Raw genomic sequence first — 23,968 nt, 5'->3', positions numbered from 1 at the left:
GGGCTAAATCCATTGTTTCTTTGCTCCCCATGCCATTCCAGTACGAACCCAGCACTATGCAAATCAGTCTTGACCCTGCGACCAATGGGAACAGTCCAGATGAACTGCTAAGCCAGGTCATCCCTGGCCTGCAAACAAGCATCCTAAGACTGGTTTCTGGGTTTTACCCCTCATCCGCTAGGATAGCTTGACTTCAGTGGCATGGAGAGCATGGGACCCACTTCTAGGCATACCGGTCCCACTCCGGATGACAAATGCAAAAAAAACTATTGATGGACAGAATGAAGAACAACATCATACATTTACCCCAGTACAGAGATCCGGGCCTAAATCTATTGTTTTTCTTTCCCCATGCCATTCCAGTTTGAACCGAGTCCTATGCAAATAAGTCTTGACCCTGCCCCCAATGGGAACAGTCCAGCCCTAACTGCCAGGCCAGGTCCTCCCTGTACTGGAAGCAAACATCTGTTGCCGGTGTCAGGGTTTCACTCCATATCAGCCAGGATAGCTTGACTCCAGTGGCATGGAGAGCACAGGACCCAGATCTCTTGACTGGGGGTGAAAGTTTTATTTGCTCTGCAGTCTGTCCTTCTTCTGTGTTCCTTTTGCTTTCTCGACCGAGGAGAGCTGGCATCATATACCACCTACAATTGTATCGACTGGAGGGCCCATGAAAATATCAAAGTGCCTTTTGGAAATTTTGAACAAAATATGTGCCAATTGTCCTTGTTTGACAGTCAGTTACTTCTGGTACTTTTGAGAGCATATGTTCTTGTCAGGGACGGCTGTTGTACAGGGACGAAATGGGTGTCGCCCTGCCACCACGGTGGGATTAAAAAAAATGCAAGATGAAACACCGAGCAGCGAGCAATAAACTGTGCTGGCTGCTCAGTGAATAAACATGGAAATCTGTTTTTTTCTTTGAGGGGGTGAGGGAGTATGGCTCTTGGATCTGATTGCCTTGGCTGGTCGAAGATTTGTTTGACCGTGAGCCAGAAAGCAGGGCAGTGATGACACACAGGTGGGCGCGGTCTGTGTCTCGCTGTCAGAATACAATTTGAGTTTGGGCTTTATTCCTGTGGCCCAGGGAGGAGTCAGAAGCCCTCCATTAATTTCAATGGCTGGGGGCAGGGCGGTCCACTTTAGAGAATTTTGGAGTGGAGGTGTGTCAGTGGCCTCTGCCTCTCCAATGAGACCCAGCAACAGTTGTTTATGTTGAAAATGGTTGGTGGGCTGGGGCCTGGGGGAGGAGTCCAATTCCAGCATTTTCCAGTTCCTTCCAGGCGTTTGCCACTGTTGCTAGGCTGTGCACTCTAAGTCTGTAGTCCAGTCAGGAGGACCCCGGTGCGAGAACATTCCATAGGTAAGTTTGTTGTTTTTATGTACTTATTAAAATCAAGAACTTACTGTTTTGTTTTTTTTGTAAGACAATTTTTATTATTACACAAAAACAAACATGGGGCATACAAAAGAATTCACAGTGTGCATACATAAAGAGTGGTAAGGATAGGATCTAGACACGAAGACATGTTAGGAAGCATTACATTTATGGCAATTAGATACATCCCACACCCTCCCTGCCACCCCTTCCCCATTCCATCCTACTCAGAGTCACTGCCACTGTTTAGCGTTGGAGGGTCACACAGATACCCCCTGTATTCATTCCATGCACCCCAGAGCCTAACCCATTTCTGCTGACATTTTTAATTCAAATACACTGTCCGCTCAGCCAACATTGCAAAGTCTAGGTCAGAACACCAGTCCTTCACCGCCGGCACCACCAGGGACCTCCAAAATCTAGCTATTTTTCTTATTGCATACATTATGCCTAACGTCATCCAGTCCTGTGCGGAGTGAGAGAGATCATTGGGTTCCCAAACGTTTAATAGGCAACACCGAGGGTCCGGAACTATTGAGTCCTTAACTACCTGCGACATAGTCCTCATAGCCTTAGTCCAGTAGTCGCCAATTTGAAGGCAGTCCCAGATAGTGTGAAAGAATGTTACTTCTTCCCCGCACCCTCGTAAACAGTATTTATGTGCGGCTCTCCCAATCGCATGCAGGGTGACCCTAGCGTAATATACCCGGTGCAATAGTTTTTAATTGTACAAGTCGAAGTCTGGATGGTATAGCAACTTCCCGGGGGGAGGAAAGTGCAGTCTGCCAATCTGATTCATCAAACTCTCCCACCTCCTTAGTCCAGTTGTCCTTTCATTTCAAAGTTGGGTCAGGTAGATTATTGACAAGTTTACGATAAACGAATGAGGTCGCCTTTTTGGGCATGTGCTCCGTGAGGAGCCTATCTTCTAATGGGGTAGATTCAGGAACCTCATCACCAGGCTGGATAAGTGATCCCAAGGCATGATGAATTTGCAGATATCGAAACCTTTCTGTGGGTGCCAGATCATATTGGTCAATAAGCTGCTCAAATGTTAAGATGGCACCTCGTTTCCAAAGGTCTCCCACTGTGGAAATACCAATCAAATCCCATGCCCGGAAGCCCTTCCTGTTGCATAAGCGGCCAATTGGCACGACGACCAGAGTGGCGTCATTTGCATAAGGACGTCTTTTCACTTAAGGCGGGCCTGGGCCTCTTACCATAGTTTAACCGTATGGGCCGTAGGGCCAAGCAATGCTGAGGCACCTCTTTTATCATAGAGTCCAGCTAGCACACCGTCATTTCCTAGGTTGTATCTATCTGCTTTAAATGATAGCTCAGTTTGGGGCGCGTGCAGCCATTGGTTTATGATCTTCAGCTGAGCCGCCCAATAATATAGCTGGATATCAGGGAGAGCAACTCCGCCGTCATACCAGCCCCTAACTAATTTGTGTCGGGAGATGCGTGCCGGTTTAGCTCCCCAAGGGAGACCTGAGACCAGTGCATCTATTGATCTGAAATATTTTGGAGAAACAGAGAACGGGGTATTTTCAAGGATATAAAGCAGCAGAGGCAATATCTTAATTTTATATAAAGCCGCTTTTCCCAGGAGGGTCAAGTTCAGGGTATGCCAATATTGTACATCCGTACAAAAACGCTCAAGAGGGAGCTTCAAATTACGGAGAAAAAAGTCCTCTTGATGAGGCGTCACCCAGATCCCCAAGTATTTAAAAGGCTCCTCAGTGATTATTAACGGACAATCTGCCTGGAGTTGCGGTGGGGGGCCCTTGAGGACAAATAAAACAGACTTGGACCAGTTGATAGTATATCCCGAGACCCTCCCAAAGATTTTGCAAATATTAGGGAGAATTATAATTGAGCGTCTGGGCAGGGTCAAATATAAAAGGATATCGTCCGCGTATAATGAGATCCAGTCCTCCCATGTCTCGGTCCAGCTGAGTCCCCTAATCATGGGGTCCCACCGAATCCATGCTGCCAGTGGTTCTAGAATCAAGGCAAAAAGCAAGGGTGATAAAGGGCATCCTTGACGTGTGCCGCGGCCGAGCGGAAAGTTTCTGGAAATATGGCCGTTAGCCACAACCTGTGCCAACGGTTTAGTATAAAGCAATTGCACCCATGCACAAAATTTAGGTCCAAAGTCAAGATGCCGGAGGACCGCAAATAAATAAGGCCATTCAACTATGTCGAATGCCATTCGGGCATCCAGGGATAGAATAACCGCAGGTTCTGGGAGACTTGGTATCTGCGCCATCACCGCGTGGACCCGTCGCAAATTAAGAGCAGTGTTTCTATTCGGCATAAATCCGGATTGATCTGGGTGGATTAGAGTTTCATGATGCGGAGTTAGCCGGTTGGCGATCATTTTGGCTAAAATCTTGGCATCCGCGTTAAGTAAGGAGACCGGACGATACGACATACATGCGTACGGGGGCTTGCCAGGCTTCAATATTGCAACGATTGTGGCTATTCGTTGATCTTGTTGCTGTTCCCCCCTACTCAAGCTATCTAAAAACATCGCTAAGAGATGTGGAGCTGTGAGTTCAGGTACACGCTTATATAGCTCAATAGGGATCCCACTGGGCCCCATAGCCTTACCCGATTGCAGGGACTGAACCGCTGCAATGACCTCGTCCTTTGTGAAGTCAGATTCTAAAAGTAAGGCCTCGTCCTCTGTTAGGGACGGCATTTTTATGTCTTTAATGTAAGTTTGTGCCTCATCCGTCGTGTAATGTGAATTGGGGGTGTAAACTCGTTCATAATAATCAGCTAAGGTGTCTACAATGTCCCCTGGGGTGGTGACCACTACGCCCGTCAGGGTGCTGAGTTGTGCTATTGTTCTCTGGGCCCTCTCTTTCTGATTCAGCCATGCCAATAGTTTCCCCGCTTTATGTCTTACTTCATAAATAGTGTGGTGTGTGCATTGTAGCCGCAGTCTAACTTGTTACCATTGAAGTTCAGTAAGCTCGCATTGTTTGAGGCGCAGCTGGTGTGCTGTCTCTGCCGTGGGGTCATTTTTGTGCCGCGATTGCAGCACGGCCAGGTCGGCCTCAATCACATCAAGCTCACTACTCGCGGCTCGCCTGTGACCTGTTATCGAGGCTATGGCTTGCCCTCTCAGCACGGTCTTATAGGCTTCCCACAAAACACCTGGTGAGTGTACGGAGTCTGCATTTTCGTAGAGGTAGTGTTTTTTGACTGCTATAAGCTCCTTTCAAATCTTGGGGATCTGTAAATAGCCTGGAGAGATTGGGAAAATTCGTTTCCCATCATTTGCCTTCAAGCCACTGCTAAGCGCAGGCCAGCTCATCGAAGGTATCATGATCAGCTAAGGTAGCAAGGGAAGTGCAGTCCACTCAAGGCACTGACATCAGGTAGGTCAGTCACAGCAGTCATGCAGGACAGGCAACGTATATGAATGTAGTCAGCATGGTAAGTAATGCATAACAGTCTGATTGGGTATCTACATGTAAGGGATTGAGTTTATTCCATGCCTGCTCAGATCCTTCCCCCACTTTACCTCGAAGAAAGATGTGAGAGTGATTGACTACCTTCATTTAGCTCCACTCTCACCCAAACATTCAACAAAGACCATCCAATTCAGATCAGGACCCCCAAGGCTGGCCCGTAGTTCACGTCCAACCCTCATGAGTTTAAACCTAGGATCACACAGGCTGAGTGCCGCTGGTGCAGCGTCTACTCACGTGAAGCAAGGAACAGATACATGCAACTTTTGTCAGCCTACAGGCAAGAGGGGAGGGGGCAAGCTGTAAAATGTAGGTACTTCTCCCATTGGGATGCCCAACCTTCTAACTAAACCAGAGAGTTGTTCGGAGTGGTCAAACAGATTGCAGCTCTTCAGGATAAGCAAATGTGAATAAAAGCATGAAATGCGCGGCCTTTCGTTTCTACCATGCCTCCATACAGGGAGCATGGTAGAAACAAAAGGCCATGAACACTCTTTTTAATTAAAACTACTGGCCTTTCGTTTCTACCATGCTTGCATATACAACAAAGCAGTACAAAAGGGGGTGGTGATGGACGGAGCATCTGAACCAAGCAAACACTCACACCCAGTCAACACATCTGGGTTTTAATCTATCACCGTTCTTTAGCCCACTCTGCCACCCCAGTTCAGACATGGCCATATGCAAATCAGTCTGACCCTGTGCCTCATGGGAACAGTCCAGCCCGAACTGCCAAGCCATGCCTTCCCTGGACCGGAAACAAGCTTCCTAGGACCGGCTTCTGGCATTTCAGCCGTCTTCAGCCAGGCTTGCTTGAATCCAGTGGCAAAGTGAGAAAGGGACTCACATCTGAGCATACCCTGCCAACTTATGGCGAACAAAGCGGTATAAAAGGGGGTGGTGATGGATGGAGCATCTGAACCAATCAAACACTCACACCCAGTCAACAGATCTGGGTTTAATCCATCACCGTTCTTTAGCCCACTCTGCCACCCCAGTTCAGACATGGCCATATGCAAATCAGTCTGACCCTGTGCCTCATGGGAACAGTCCAGCCCGAACTGCCAAGCCATGCCTTCCCTGGACCAGAAACAAGCTTCCTAGGACCGGTTTCTGGAATTTCAGCCGTCTTGAGCCAGGCTTGCTTGAATCCAGTTGCAAAGTGAGAAAGGGACTCACGTCTGAGCATACCCTGCCAACTTATGGTGAAGAAAGTGGTACAAAAAATACAACATGCACACATGGGGGTCGATTCCGATCCGGTAAAATGCGCTCCGAATCGTCGTACGGAGCGTTTTTCCCCCGTACGAATCGTACCCGTAAACGTCCCGTACGTACGACGAAGTACGATTCGTACCAGGAGCCGAACTCCGTACGAGTCGTACAGGACTCCGTACGACTCAAATCTCCGTACGAGTCTCACTCGGAACCCGCTGTACGTGACATCACTACGGTTCGCGGCTGGTTTTTACGACCCAGCAAGTACGATTCGTGTCGGGTACGCACCGTACGACCCTTTTCCTACGGGAGCTGAAAACAGTCGTAAACGCAGAGTTCGTGCCGAAACAGGTACGGAACGCCCCCCCCCAGGTACGGGACGTACCCCCCATGATCGCAGGGGTACGCGCTGTACCCCTGCGATCATGCGGGGTACGTGCCGTACACCCAGCGTAAATGGGGTACGCACCGTACCCCATGTACGTTGGGTGTACGGCACGTACCCCATGTACGCTGGGTGTACGGCACGTACCCCGCATGATCGCAGGGGTACGGCGCGTACCCCTGCGATCATGGGGGGTACGCACCGTACGGTGCGTAGGTGATCGTGCGCTTTTCCGTACGAATCGACGTGTACCGTACGAATCGCGTCCGGGTCGGCCGATCGGGATAGGAATCGTCCGGTCGTACGGCGTCCGTACGAGTCGTACGGAAACAGCTCCGGATACGATTCGTACGGACGGGGATTTTACCGGATCGGAATCGACCCCATTGTGTTGTTAATTGCTTGTAAAAGAACACAAGCACTTTGGCTTCCTTCGCCTCCAGTGCTTAATTTTTCAAAGATGAACTGTCAGGGCATAAAATATTTCTCAGGAGTCCACTGCAGTTGGCACCACCCACAGCTCCTTGTTGTACTGCTGCCAAAAGTCAGTAGCAGCAGTTTTAATAAAAACGAGTGTCCCTGTCCTTTCCCTTCTACCATGCATCCATATACAACATACACACATCTGGAAGACACAGTTTTTTTATCTCAAAATGTTGTAATGTAATGTATTCCAGATTTATTCCTATAGCAAAAATGTTCCTTTTTTTGTAAACTATAATCACTTTGTTGATTTCTCTTTATTTTTGGACATTTTTTCTTATAACAATTTTTGCTTTTACATAAACGTGGAGAAGACATTTCTCTATTTCATGCTGTGTTATTCTTTGGCAGTCTATAAAAAAGATAACCACTATGCATTTTACCCTGAGATTGGCTTTGCTGCTCAGGCAAAACTACCAATGGCAATCAAAGGTTATCCTTATTGGGAAGGGTGAGCTTGGATGTCAGCATAGGTAGCTGCCAGTTAATTGAGTTCTTCCATCTTTCAGTTTCTTTGTGAAAAGGGAGGTAGTTACAGCATGATTTAAAAAATCTTGAAGATTTCCAGTGGTGATGTGGTGTATGTGGTAAGTTTATTTTTCATGCCAGCAAAGCGTTATCAATTATCAGCTGCTTGTATCTTTCTTTCAGATTTCCCAGGTAGTGCCTGCCAATGTGTGTTGGGGTCCAGAGTTTCCAAGTACTTCTGAGGAGAATGGAAACAGGAAGTTAATTTTGAATCTTCTGAGATCTCTTGAGGGTGCAATAGTCAGGGGATGAGAACATTTTCTGTTTTCTTCAGCAGCTTGTGAATCAATGAGTTGGGTGTTTTTTGTGTTTTTTAATTGCCATTTTAAGAGCAACATGCAACTCCCCCTGTAAATACAGCTGAGTAGATTATTTTCATCTCTCAGTTAACCACAGGTTGGAACCAAATTACTCTATGACGCAGAAGAAACAAAGAGGCTGTGACCTACGCATTGCCATCAAATTACTTGACGATAATGTGTATTAAGTAGGAATCAAATTCTGCTTGAGGAAGCCAATAATATATTTTATTCCAATAAGGGTTTCTGGAACACATTTCTCCTAAGAAGGCACACACACAACAAGTGCATACTACAATCCTAAAACTATGTATTTATATATTAAAGCCTTGTTTTAATAGTGAATATATGAAAGTGCATTATTGCATATAAAAGCATCTATAAGTATTTTGGTGAATAAAATGAAGAAAATACAGTTAAGCAAAATAAAAATTGGTGATATTTGAAGCTGATCTGAAATTTAATCAGTTCACTTAATTGCCTTTCTCCCTAACTCAAGCTAATGTCTATATTAACACCAACATCTTGCATACATGAGGAGACTCCTAAAAGGTGCACATGCATACCTGATCATTGTGTTTGCAGTTTTTCAATCTGTTGCTTGCTCGTGGGAAAACACTTTTTCTCTCTATTTGGTCTGTGTTCTGCGAAACGGATGATGGCAAGCCGCTGGTGTGTACTTTACACAGACTGCTTGTCATAGAAGTGCCTTCTATAATGTTTGTAGATAGACCATTCCCGAGAATCTCAAGCACAGGCTTTACTTAATATTTTTCAACATTGTTTTGCTAAAAAAATTAACATTCTTGTAAAATCATTATTGCTTTCTTCAAATGTCTCTTTTGCACCTGCTAACTGTAGCCATTCTGGATCAATCTCGCGATGTGTGTAAGGGGTTCTTTACCTCTAGTATAAACATGCCATTAATGCTTTACTCTTCCATTCCTTCAAACTCTCTATTTTCTCATTCATTTTAAAAGTTTATTTCAAAAATCTAAAAATAATCGTCAGTTTTCTCCAGAGTTGACCAAATTGAAACTCAAAACTTGTCAGGCTGAAAAACAGTACAGAAAAGTCTGCTGCTGCAAACACATATCTTTCTATCTCTTGAAGACTAAAGAGTATAAACTGAAGAATAAAGAAACTAAATGAACATGTTAAAATACTCATGTTGCTCATAATTTATTTAAGGATCTTTCATATCCCCAATGAGCTTCAGCCTCCCTCCAACATGTCTAAAAAAGATCTCCCCTTCAGAAACTCTATGAATTGAACCGGCCTTTGTGTTGCTAATAAGATCTCTAATATTGGGCATACTCTCCTGTGAGACCATATGTTTCCGAAGAATTTCTTGTGAAGGTAATCAGACGGAGTCACCCTTCAGGCTCTCAACTTGTATTGGGGCTGCTACATGGCTTTGCAATCTTAGCCTGCTACCAGCTGACAAACTATCACCCATCTTAAATGTATCCCTGTCTTCGTTTGTCATTCCCAACAGCCAGAAAACAGCTGCTGTAAAGCCTCTTTTTAAAATTAGTTTTGGACACTTCTAATTTGAATAACTTTAGGACAATATCGCTCTTCCTTCTGTGGGTCCAAATTACTTGAGAACTGCTCTTCAAGCATCTCTAAAATTTCATAGAGACCAATAGCTTCTTAGAAACTTTTCAACTGACTTCAGATCAGGAGGGAGTTCTAATTTATTAATAGTATCAGTAGTTGATGATCTGCAGAGACAGGTGGATAAGGAGGATGTTACAGTCCTATTCCTGTTGGCTTCATTTGACATAATTAACCACTCAATTTGTTCTCTAGGGTCAGAGGTTTCAGCATTTCAGGTACTGTTTTTAGAATGGCTGACTTCCTATCTCTCAGACTGGTACCAGATTATAGCACATTTTCCCAACTTACCTGGAGCTCAAAGTTCTCACTTGTGGTGCCCCCAGGGTTCTATGTTATCCCCCTATTGTTCAACATCTACATGGTGCCCTTTTCCCATCTTCCAACTCAAGCTGGGGCAAACTATTTCATGAATGCAGATGACACCTAATTGATCTTTCGGTTTCTGTGAGACTCAACTATTACCTCATTCCTAGTTCCCAACATTTAAACATTTTACCTTTCCGGAAGTAATTCCAGTAGCTCCAAGTTCACCAAAGAGCAATCTTCAAAGGAATGGTAAATGCTCATTGTGCTGTTCTTCAACATGTTTCTGATTTCATTACAGAAAAATTCAATTGGTATAGAAGGACAATACAAACATATGATGGTATGCATCTACATACTCTTTAATCCACCCACTAGTTTCAAGACATAAAGTCTTTGAGAATATTATTTTTTGTATATTACTTTTTCATAATTGCAACTCAATACCCCGAATGTATAAACTCATACGAGATTGATTAAGTGGCTTAACATGTATCTTATTCTACAGTCAAGTGTATCTAGTCTCATTAGGGAAAATAAACAGAAGGTTTGTGTTGTGTTACAAATATGCTTTGACATTACCATCTCTTCATTGATCAGTTTACACAAATATTTCCTCCTATTTTGCCAGAATAAAGATTCCACAACTTCTAAACATAATATCTTGCGTTAAAGTAATTCTAAGGATCTTCCTTGCATGAACATTCATTAATTGCACTACTCTCATTAATATGAATTCTAAGAAAGACACTTCATTTCCTGTAAAAAGTTCTACCACATTAATGATTGGAAATCTGTTGTCGGAATTTAGAGCACTAAATATCTTATGGAAGAGACAATGTAAGATCTCAGAGCATTAACAATAAAGGGTCCAATAAGTAAAATAGAACAGAAGAAAAATAAAGAGGGAATGATATATAGGATACAATGGTAAAGCAGTTCAATGACAGTCTGAGGTTAAGAAGATTCTCAAGAATCATGAAGAGTATCTGGAGATTCATAAATGATCAATATTATCTCTGGATTTATTTGACATAAGACATAAAGCAGTCTGATCCTGTAACCTTCTTTAATTGCTTCATTTCAAGGGGTTTGTGCATGCCACAATATACAAAAAAGACACATATGGGTGGGTAAATGCAAAGTCATATATAAACTGTTTCAAACCAAAAGGAATTGTAATCTTGTTTCTGAAGTTTACTGATTTATTGATGGTGATGGCCAATATTCCAATACAGGTTTCTGGTCTGCCGACAAGTTATTCTTTTTAAATATTGTAGACAAGGTTGGTTTTAGATGGAGGAGTTTTGGATATGAGAAATGTGCTAAATCATTTGTATGCAAGATATTGCCTAATTTATCTATCTTTGTTTAAATTACCTTACAAAGAATTGCTACCCACAATATGATGAGCCCCTATGAATTGAGGCAATTTATTGCTAGTTGGAAAGAGGATAATATCCCAATTTCAAGATCCTCTTCTTAATACTTTGACTTTAAATGCATTAATTTCTGGACTTTAATTGTTATTCATTTTACAGATAATACGCATTACATTATTTTAATTTGGAAATTGGACTTACATTTTCTCTTTTACTCTACAGAGAATTGATTTTTTAAAAAGATATTGCTCTCGTTTCCATATCCTTTTTGATGTTTCTCTCAGAGGTACCAGGAGTGACATGTTTCTCTTCTTACTGTGGTTTTACCAGCCCGGGTGTATTTCATCCACTTAGAAATGGGTCTCATTCACCTTTATTTTTGCCTGTATTGTCTATATTTTGCTGTATTTTCAAGCTTTTTCTTTTCCTCCTTCGCTTTTTGCAAAGCTGTATCGTTCCACTAATATATTCTGTTGTGGTTTTTATAAGTATGAAAATATTCATTTGTGTTTCACTCATATATTTATTTATTTGTATTTTATTTATTTTTTTAGTTATCAAAGAAAACAAAATACATACACATCAAAATAATATTCATGTCACACATCGTCATTATGCGAAGATAATAATAAACAAAATCTTCCCCACAAATCCAACAAAATACATAAAACACCAACTTATAATACCGACACAAAGAGACCCTCATATCATGCCTGAACAGTGACTACAGAGTTGTGTTGGAATATTAGACCATCCTCCCATCATTCACTCATACTGCCCCCTCGAGCAACCCGCTGCCCCACCCTGAAATAACTAGCTCATGTCGCCCTGCTCTACCGAAGCTGCCCTTTTCTGAAGGAATTGTCCCAGGGCCTCCCAAATGTCCTTTGACCTGGAGACCACTGGCAGCTCTTCTGCGTAAGTCTCCATATTACCTTTGCAGTAGACAAGGTCCGTGATCCAGTGATCTACTTTCGGTATACGCCTCCCTCCCCACGTGATAGCCACTCTGCATTCAGCCATGAGCAGCACCAATCGTACGAATCTACCACACACTCCCTTTACATGCGGAACACAACACAACAGACAGACAAGCGGGGTACACTGTAGCTCCATTCCTGACATGTCCCCGATGTCCCTCACCACAAGTGTACAAAACTCAGCCATCCTCCGACATCCCCAAGTGAGATGCAGAAAGTCAGTGTTAGATTGACACTAGAAAGAATGGTACTTTTGGGTTCTGTTTCTTTATGCACACACCAATTGTATACTGTCTCAAATCGTATCTCACTTAACCAGCACCAATTAGAAACCCAGAACATAATATAAGAAAATCATTCATCTTTATTTTATCACAGTTTTTTTTTTAAATAACTCATATTCTAAAAATGCTTTTCTCTTTAGAGATGCTTTCTCTAAGTACAATATGAAAAACTTTAAAAACATAGATTTTCACAAATAAAGGAGAACATAGTAATATATTTTCTAAACATCAAAACAGCAACCTGGTGCTCGTTGGGAGTAATTCAAGAAACACAACACAGTTTAAAGACTCTTGTATCACAATCACTGTATACAAGGGGATTATTTTCTTATCTCCCCATCCGGTGTCATTTCCAGTTTTATAGTTGAACCATCTATGTTCAGACCAGGAGCTGTTAATAAAACCTTCTTAGACACAGAAGCGATGCGTTTTGAAGGTATCTGATACTTCCCAACCTTCTTCAGCTAACACACAGTTATTACAAATCTCCCCAAAATCGATCTAAAAAGTAATAATATGGAAAAGACAGATTGGTATTCTAAACTAGATTTTTTCAACCACATATAGTCATAGCATAACATGATATCCAGTAACATAGGCTATTTACACAGCATTTCATAAATATAGTTCATTTAAACATTCTTTATAGCTATAAAAACCATGGGTTTCCATATTACATTCTTTGTTCTAAAAACGGTGCTGTTCATACTCCTTATACTCCACACTTTCTCGCATTCTACCTTCACATACATCCATCATCCACATATAAACTGTAAAATGACAGCAAATACCCACCCTTTCATGGGTGAGTCGAGAGAGAATTCAATTGCTCCCTGTTGATAAAACCGGGTGTCTATATGAAGATCATCCACATTCTGACACTTGATAAAGGGGACCAGATCGACCTCCCTGTAATGTTATAGGATGTAGTGTCACAAACACGAGCAAACCTCTATTAGAATATAGGGCCAGATGTAGGTGGCCATTTACCGACCGATAACGGCCGAATTCGGCCGTTACCGACCGGTAAATGGGTTATTGGTATGTAGGGGGCTAAATTTACCGATTCAGTAAATTTACCGAATCGGTAAATTTACCGAATCGGTAAAATACCGAATCGGTAATTTTACCGATTCGGTAACTTTGGGATGTAGGTGGGTTCTTCAGAGTCCCTAAGGCCTTACAGATTCGGTATTTTACCACCCAATCCAATTGGGTGGTAAAATACAGAATCCAGGTGTGCATGCACATGTGTGCATGCACACCTAGCCATGTGACAGACATGTCTGTCTGCCACATGGCACACATGCCAGTATTTTGGGTGCTAGAGGGTGTCAAAGAGACACCCCCTGCACCCTTGCTAGAATAGGTATTTACCGAATTGGTAATGCCCATTGATTCCTAAGGGCTTCAATGCCCATAGGAATCAATGGGCATTACCAAATCGGTATTTACCGATTTGGTAAATACTGATTGTTACAGAATCAGTAATTCAATTACCGATTTTACCCATATCTCCCCCCTTCTATTTTACCGATTCATAAATACCGAATCGGTAAAATTCGGTATTTATGAATCTGTAAAATAGAATTACCTACATCTGGCCCATAATGTGTAGAGCTTAATGCTCGGAATTGTTAACTTCTAGAGTGAGTGTTCTAATAATAACTAGGCATCCACCCCTTCATTTTATAAAGGTTTAATATACAGCCTGCCCTCACAAGAGTCTGACAAAGGCTTTCAAATGTCCCAGAAGTAGGATAGGGATATATGAACACTCACACCTTATGCCTGTCTATTCTTGGTCTCCGTCTGTTGGAGAGTTAAAACCATACACGATGGGACAAAAACCAGGGACCACTGCCTCCTTGGTTATACTAAAAACAGAAAACATGGAATCATGGTTTAAATATTCACTTCTGCTGCCCAAACGTATATTCACTAGTCCCTCTCTGTCAAAGTGTTGGGGTACCTGTTGGTTGAATCCAGTTTGTAGAAATCACAGGAGCTATGATTGCCACACCATCAGGGATAATTAAAAAGATTAGGTGGTCCGACTTTCAACTAAAGAAATATATACAATGATGTAAGACACCTGCCACGTATCTAACCTATTATCAGAACTCATGCTCCCGTCTATGTAGATATTGACCTTATCCCCTTCTCTCCTCACTCAGGACGTTGGCGATTTAATAACTCTTTACTCCTCGACCCCACTTTCTGCACTCAATTTACAGCCTTTACCACTGAATTTTTTACACTCAATCACCTCCCTGATTCTCCCTTTGTCATGGTATGGGATTCCTTTAAAGCGGCTGCCAGAGGGTTTATCATTAACTTCGTTTCTCAAAAGAAAAAGCAGTCCATTTCCAAGTCAACTCAACTTTTGGATAAAATTAAGAAATTGGAATATGCTTATTATCATTCTAATTCTGACTCTTCTCTTCGCGAACTTATTTCTGCCAAATTTGATTTTAATAAATTTACCACCAATGCAGCCTCAAACTCTCTCCTGAAATGTAACTCTCGCTATTATGGTGGTCAAAACAAAATGGGTAAACTTTTAGCCAATTATCTCAAGATACGTAAGGAAAGGACCAAAATTGAATCCTTGCAAGGTCCGGCTGGTATTTCTCTGTTTAAAGACAAGGACATCTTATCTCAATTTGTTTCCTTTTACCAAACTTTATATACTCCTGAATCTAGTCCTGACCCTACTGATCTTTATGCCTATTTTCAAGATATCCCCTCCCCTCCATCCTCTCATGTAGACTTTAATTCACTAGATTTAGATGTCTCTCTCTCTGAAATCTCTCATGCTGTCTCAATCCTTCGTCGAGGTAAAGCGCCTGGACTTGATGGCTTCACTGTTGAGTTTTATAATCATTTTTCCTCCCTTCTCCTACCTAAACTACTCCTGTTATTTCAATCCTTTGCGACTTCTGGATCCTCTCAGGGAACTTTCCAAGAAGCATTAATTTGCTTAATCCCCAAACCAGACAAAGATCATACTTTGTGTAAAAACTATCGCCCCATCTCCCTGGTAAATACAGATTATAAAATTTTCGCCAAAATTATAGCTCTTAGATTAGACCCCCTATTACCAGAACTCATAGGCCCGGAGCAATCCGGTTTTGTTAAAGGTCGCTTATCATCCGATAATTCACGTGTTTTATTTAACATCTTGAGTAAGGCCCCCTCCCTTTCTACTCCTCTAGCAGCCATCTCTCTCGATGCCGAGAAGGCTTTTGACAGAATAGGATGGGACTTTATGTTTCAAGCTCTTCGTTGGTTCGGTTTTTCATCTAAATTCATTTCCCTTATTTCTTTACTTTATTCGAGCCCCCATGCTTCAATCTTTACTAATGGTGTGACTTCCGCTTATTTTCCCCTTAAGAGAGGTGTCTGCCAGGGATGCCCCCTTTCTCCTCTTTTGTTTATTATAGCTTTAGAACCCTTTTTAACTAAGATTAGACTGGATGAAAATATTTCGGGTTTTCACTTTGGTTCTCACCAACAAGTCAAATTATCGGTGTATGCTGATGATATTTTATTTTATTGTTCAAATCCTCACACTACCTTACCTTCCTTTCTTAACCAAGTTTCCTCCTTCTCTACTGTCTCTGGCTATCGTCTCAACACGTATAAGTGCGAAATCCTGCCTTTAAATCCTCTCTGTCACAAACATCTCTTTGATGATTCTGGCTTCTCTTGGCAACCTTCTAAGATTAAATATCTAGGTGTGTGGTTCGCTCCTCGCCTCTCTGACACTCTTAAGTTTAATTTTGAAGCCCTTACCAATAAGCTTAATGTATCTATCAATAGATGGAACCCTCTTTTTCTTTCTTGGTGGGGTCGCCTGGACTCCATCAAAATGATGCTAGCACCTTTAGTCCTTTACTTCATTTCTATGATTCCCATTCGTATCCCAGACTTCTATTTCAAATCGATAGACTCAATTCTGCTGAAATTTCTGTGGAAGGGAAAGAAGTCTCGAATAGCCCTCTCTACTTTGAAAAAAGATAAATCCCTAGGTGGCGTCAAATTTCCTAATTTCAAACTTTATCATAACGCTTTTTCCTTAAAACAAGCACTACGGTGGCTCTCTTCAGATCTTCCTTCTTATCCTCCTTTATGGTTAACTTTAGAATCTTCTTTCCTTTCTCCTTACGAATTTAGTGAAGTTCTTTCCTTCTCTTCTAATGTTACATCTCTCCGTTCCCCCATTATCTCTCACTCCCGTGCTCTTCTTCAACCATATTTATTATCTTCTTATCCCTCTACTTCCTCTACTCATACTCAACCTATATGGCATAATAAACATCTTAAAATACGTAATCGCTCAATTTACTGGAAATCCTGGCATTCTCTTGGCTTAAAATGGGTCTCTCAACTTCTTTCTGATACTCAACCTCTCCCTTTCTACCATCTCCAAACTCAATTTTCGTTACCTTCCTCTTCCCATAAACAATATTTATCACTAATTCCCTCCCTTACTCGATACATTTCTTCACTTCCAGCCACCAACTCTATCCCTATCACTCATTTCTCGGTTTCTAATGCCCTCGACCATTCACTTTCTGCTTCTTTTCTCTATAAGTCTATGCAATCTTCTACTGATCGCACTAAATCTAAGGTTGAGTTGGCTTGGGAAAAAGACTTGTCTCAAACATGGCCCTTCACGTTGTGGGATAAGCTTTGGTCTAAGCTTCACAGTACATCCAGAGCTGCTAACACTACCCAAACCTTATTTTTTATTTACAATCGCACTCTATTTACTCCATTCCTTCTATCATCTTTCTCCTCAGACACCCCCTCCACTTGTTGGTCCTGTCCATGCCCTTTGGCTGATCTGAAACATATGCTATTCGAATGTCCTCCCATTTTACGTTTCTGGCAATTGGTTTGGTCCCAACTTCAAAAGATTTTCAACTTTTGTTTTTCCTTTTCCTTTGTCCATGTTTTCCTAGGTTCACTTTCCCCTGTTTTCATTGATTCACCACAGAAACATAAATTGTTTGATCTTTTGATTGCCATTGCATTACACCATATTACGTCACATTGGAAACAGGCTAACAATGTTTCCTTTAACGCTTGGTGGAACGCAGTTTGTTTTAACCATCGTCTAGACACTAATTTTGTTTCCCCTATTTCTTTAGCAATTAAACGTGATCTCTTATGGATCCCCCTTACTGAATATTTATCCAGAATCACCAACCTCCCACCCACTTCCTCCATTCGTAATGTTGAAGTTCAAAAACCACCGTGATTGTATTTTTTCTTATTTACGTTCAATTTGTTTCGATACTTTAAATGCTTATTTCATATCACTTATACGTTTTTTATTAATCAGCTAGTTCCTTCATTTCCTTATGTTTATGAGTATTATTACGTATCCTCTTTTTATATACAGTTATATTCATCAGTTCTGCCATTTTGTAAGAGAGTTTTCTTGTTCTTCGTAACATATGATTGTTTTTTCATTTTCTGTCATTGCTTCTTTATACTTCAATAAACTTCAAACTTAAAAAAAGAACTCATGCCTGCACCTCCCCGTTTTATTAGGTAGTACATTACTGCCCCTGGCGCATTCGCATCAGCAACTTTTAATGTTTAGTTCTAACGCCGCTATAGTCTGGCATGTCGGTTTGTTTTAAAAACCGTTGATGCTACTATATCGCATCCTGGTTTATCCAAAACCATCCATTGTTTGCCAAAAGTGTCACATTCACAATTTTAAGTATTTATAAATACATCTGGGGTTCAGAGGTCTAACTGCCTTTCAACCAGTAATGATGATAGATAAATGTCATCAGAAACAGATTCGCCCCGAGCACCCGGTCCCCCCTGTCAACCCTACCAACGCTTACCGGGACTCTCTCATCTCCTGACTTGCTCCTGTTAGCTTTCAAGTGAAAATGTTAAAATGCCGGCAGCCCAGCCGAACGGCTTTTAAATCCACCCGTCCCGTGCCTGCTCCTACTCCATGACTAATAATAGAAAGCGGACTTAGTCACAAAGAATGCCGCCATCTTAGAATGGGTTTTTATTTCATTATCGAACATCGTATAGATATTGCACGTTAATGTAGTACAATGAAGACTTTTATCCGTTACATTTCTTCATGGTAAATAAAAACCTTTATTGACACAGATGCTTACTATCTTCCTAGTTCTGCTGGGGGCTTCATGTTTATACCGCCTTAAATCGGCAACTGTCTCTTACTATCATAATAATACATCAAAAAAGATGAAGAAGAATGGTCCGCCCTCGCAGGAGTCAATAGACCTAACATACCTGATGATCATGCCTTGTTACGTATGGCCTGCAAATGAGAGGTGGTTTTTCAAGATATATACCAAAGTCTGTCCCATTCTTTTTTAAAGGCCATTTGGATTAGCAAGTTTACCTCTAGTTATCTGTTTTTATTGTAGTTTCATATTTATATTTTGACATAGCCTAATTTAATTGCCAGATCCACATAGAAGTTTTCCCCTAAGATTAAAATGTTATTTTGCAGTCAAATTATTAATCATCCTTTTCCCTTTTTGCAACTCAGCTACTAGTATGAAGTCATATAATGTAGTTCATTTAAGGAGCTTCTCCCATTTCTCTTGTGTGTTAAATCCCTCTCTTATCGTGTTCAGAATACTAATATACCACTGCTCCCTTGCCTTCCTTTTGTCTTCCACATTCCCACCTCTTTTGTTCAAGGTTGCCTTCTCTAAGAAGAACCAGCAAAAGTCTGTTTCTTTATGACCTTGTTCCAGAAAATGATCCGCTACCTGAGCATTGATTTTACTCATCTGAATGACAGATCTATGCTCCAGTAAGTGTATCCTTAACTCACGACTGGTCTCCCCCACATATGCTAAGCCACATGGGCACTTTAAAAAATATATGATGTTTTTACTGAAGCAATTGTTTAACGTGTGTGCCACCAATGTGCTTCGATTGTGTTTAAGCTCCTTAGCTACAATACATTGTGCACATAATGAGCAGTTCCCGCATCTAGTATTGCCTGTGACTTTAGCATTATCAATAGTTCTCTGCTTTTGGGTTGGTTCCCCCCTATATGTGTGAACCAGCTGATTCTGCAAGTTGGTGTTACGTTTATAGGCAAAAATCGGTATTTCAAGTTTCACTATCTCTTCATTATTTAATATATGCCAATGTTTGCTTTTCACATTTTTTATCTTATTGCTAATCTCATAGAATTGACTTTCAAACACTACCTTAGTCATGGGTTCTTTCTTCTAAGTTCCCTCAAACATTGCCTCTCTGTTATAAAATTGTGCTCTTTTAAGGGAGTGTGAAACCAACTTTCTTTGATAGCCTCAATCCCTTAATTTAGTTTTGAGAACCTCTGAATGCTTATAAACATCTTGTAAATATGTACAGTTTCTCCTTAAGTGGAGAAACTGGCTGAAAGGGATATTATCTTTTTGGGACTTAGGGTGGAAGCTGGAGTAATGGAGCAGAGTATTTTTGTCCATAGGTTTTGTGAACAGTTCCACCTCCAGCTTACCACCCCTCGCCCCAATCGTGATGTCTAAATAGACAACGCTGACCTTGCTATAGTGAGCTGTAAATCTTAAGTTCTCATCTCCCAGGTTAAGCCAACTCAGCAATTCCTCCAATTGTTCAGTAGATCCCGTCCATATGAAAAGAACATCATCGATAAATCGACACCACTCCCTGATGTTCTCATAGAACGGAGCCAGCTCATTGTAAACATGCTGCCCATGTTGATCCCAACTTTTTTAAGTGTGCATTTTTCCTGGGCTGCCGATCACGATTTTAAAAATAATGACCACATCTGTAACATAATCTATCATCCATTGCATAATCTGCAGATTATGTCAAAAAAGTTTCTAAAAATGGGACAACGTATTTGTACGCAGAGGAAGGCCCTATACAAAGGTTGACTGAACATCTTTCAGTTGCTTATTTCTGTATTTGGTTACTAAACTGGTACTAATGAGGAGGAATCTTTGCCCAGACAGTATTGTCATGTTTACAATAAAATAACGCTATTCTCTTTGGTTCCCCTGACTCCTTTTTAATTGCACGTTCTTTTTGGTATCTGATCTTATTTTCGTTTCTTGGTTTAGTTCACTTTTACCTTCAGGCTTGTATATGAAATGATTATCTTTAGAGGTTCTCCCCCCCCCCCTGAAACAGTGTTTGGTTCCCTTACAGATTACCTTATCCCCTGATGAAGGGACCTGGTCCCGAAATGCATTGGGATTTGATCATTATTTCATCGACTATCATTGTGATGATTCATCAATTGAACTACACTCAAGTCTATATGCCTTAAATATATGGCTTTGGAATAAATTTGTTCTTGAACTATTTTTTCTGGTTTGATGACCTTGAACTAAATATGCAACCTCCTTGAGGATAATACCCTCGTAGGAGCACCGCTGGATTTAGTGTGGGAATTCCCCACACTCCTCTGATAATAATCCTCACCTTCCCACAGTTCCCTGCAAAAACTGAGAGTTTGTATAAGTGGCTAAGTGCACTCCTTTATTTACATTTTGTAATGGATACTTCTGAGATCTGTTTTCTGAATATTTCACAACCAACCAGTATTTCCACGTTTCCACATCAAAGCAGAACCCAATTTTTGTAGGTGGCCCTAGCACTCATGATTGGAAAGTTCAAAATGTGCAACATGGACACATCCCAATTTTTCTACTGAAACCACCCTGCTTTCATGATGTGGGCAGCTGTACACCGAGGTCCTGGTTTCCTGCGCATAGTTCACACAGAACTATGCGCAGGAAACCAGGACCTCGGTGTATTGAGGTGTACCAAAATTCCACCTCTGTGCCTACAACCCCAATCCGACTAGCAATATTGTCTCATTCGTTCTCTGTACTACAGCAAAGCTACCAATGATTAGACAACCTAGGACATGCGACTTAGTAAACTCTCAGGAATAGTGGGAAACAAGAACACACTTTCGCTCTAACACTCATACTAGTTCACAAAGTGAGTAATCAGAGACACAATACAGATAAAATGCTTACTTTAACTAACGTGCACTAAGATGCAGTATACACGCCAACACTAGCAGAAAAATGCATAAGAATAATACAATCAGCATTGTTACAATTCCATAAACACAACAGGGGAAATTACATTATAATGACAGTGGAAACAGGACTAAAAAGCCTTTACCACCCTCCCAGTGCTGGAGCTAGTTTATTATAATGATATAAGACCTCTAGGCTTTGTCAGGGAGAACCCATACCTTCAAGATCAGATGCAATGAATCACATCCCAGGACAAACACAGCTCTTCTAAGTTGGAAAGGTTTTCTCCAAGTGCCTTCCCATGCATGTAATGCCGTATTAAAAAAACACCCAAGTTTTAGTTGGGCAGCTGTGCCTCCTGTTATGTCTATGTGTGTGGGACTGACTAACGTGAATCAACAGCATACATTGTTATTCGACCTTGAACATGCTGTGCAGACAGAGAGCACAGTTTACAGCTAGATATGTGAAAAGCAGACAGTTCTCATGTGAAGAAGCGTAAGCAGTGTATTTACGAGAACAGAGCCATGTAGTGTCAGATGCAAAAGCGGCACAATGGTGTCTAGGCATATATTTCACTTATGCTAACTTAGCAATGCCTGCAGTTGACCCCATATCCTCACTACAGATTCCAGTACATCTTTTATGTTTCCATCATGTCAATGTAGGGAAAATGTGAGATTTTAGGAAAAGTTTATAATTGTAGGACATTGTGGCTAAGAAAATGTCATGGATACACACAGAGCACTCCATCCTGGAATTTCCTAGTTGTCCAGTTTTAAAAATGGCTATGGTATGTAGATTTGCACAGTGGTGCCACAGCATGGCCCCCAATACTCCAGCTACCCCATATCTATTAACCTAATGCTTTAACACCTTTAAGGCCAATTGTGTGGAGGTCTCTTGGCCCACCCACACAAGTGGCGTATTGTTCTTATCAGGGGACATGTGGGAACTCAGGGTTGTTTTGAAATGTCTGCCTCCTTGCAGATTCCAGAACTCTCTGTCATAGAAAATTGAGAAACATTAGTGGTTTTAGTGGACGTGGGCAGAACCCTGCAGGGTTTTGGTCCACAAAATTCCATGGAGTTTCCAAAGAACGCTGTGAGATTCCACAGAACTCAATGAATGGGGAGAAAAATACTTGTTTGACTATTCATGCTGTTTTTTTCACGCAAGTAGCTCATTTTACCTTGAATTCTGAGTGAATGGCATACACATTTATATTGTTTTACCTGTTTTCCCTGTTGTGTTGTGTATGGGGCTGTACCTTTTTCAATCTACTTTAATCTGATCCAATCCTCTCCCATCCAACGCAACCACTCATCCACTCCTCATTTACTTATTTTTTTATACGCTTGAATCTATCTGTGTGTATGTTCAATTTTTGTCTTTTTTAACTTTTTGGTAACTTTGTGTACCTTATTTGTTTTCCCTTTCTTTCTTGCGTTCCACTTCCTTCAGTTCTTACTTTCTGCTATTTTGTTATCCTACTTCTTTTTTTTCACCCGACCCCATGGCAGAACAGGAGGCAGCAAGCAGTGGTGTTAGTGCAACAAGCTGCACACCCTGAGGGTCCTGGCACCATGCAGGGGTGCTGCCCACTCCATTTTCACATAGGCAGAGGTAGACGCATTTTTTTTTGGATCCAGTGCCACCTGCTCTCCACGCTGTCAGTAGGCCTGGGAGTGTGCACTGGTGCGTGCATTGTAGCACAGGTGTGCAATGCACCACACATTAGCTGATGCACTGTTGGGCAAACCTAATTAATCAGAAACGCAAACTGCTGGCTGTTGAGGTTATCAGGTTTGGTGAATATTTATCTGTTGCTCTCTAAAAATACACATTTTGTTTACATAGCATGCTGCTCAAGGTTACGTAATAAATAATATTTGATCCACCTAGAGTTAGCCAGGTGCTCGGTGCTCCCTATGCGTACTCGTAGTTGCTCCCTTGGGATTAATATTTAAGGAGTGATGCAGACTCCTCTGTCCTGTCACTAAGATAGTAGTATATAAGGGAGTGAGCATTCTCCGTGCCCTTCTTAATCTAGCACTTACAGTTCTTTTCTCTCAGTGTTGTGTAATATGCATTAAAAAGGGGAATGGGTTGGCCCATCAAAGTGGGTGGAGAAGCAAAGATAATTTGTTGCAATGCACTTGTAGTCCAAAATTTACTTTAGGTGTAGCAAATTAGGAATAGGGCTTATGTTTAGGAAAGTGGGACTAGAGCAATAAGCTTTCTGATTTATAAAAGAACAATACTACTTTGTTTTTTACATCAGCATCAAAGGGCAAGAGGGTATCAGAAGAGGGTGAAGCAGCTGCCACCACCACTGAAGCAGCGGTGGAACCACCATGGCAGATGGGTCTGCTGGCCCCAGAAAGTCCTGTTATTATTATTTCCCTTTTTCCTCTCCCCACTAGTAGAATAATTTTGCCTTTTTTATTTTTTTCATACTGGCTCATTTTTTTTACAACTTAGCTATCTAATGTTTGTCAAATTCTTGTTATCCCTGCTTTATCTTTTTTTTCACGATTTTAAAAATAATTACCATATCTGTAACATATTCT

The sequence above is a fragment of the Lissotriton helveticus genome, chromosome 10, assembly GCF_964261635.1.
Source record: "Lissotriton helveticus chromosome 10, aLisHel1.1, whole genome shotgun sequence".
NCBI lineage: Eukaryota > Metazoa > Chordata > Amphibia > Caudata > Salamandridae > Lissotriton > Lissotriton helveticus.
Note: the sequence above shows the minus strand (reverse complement) of the source record.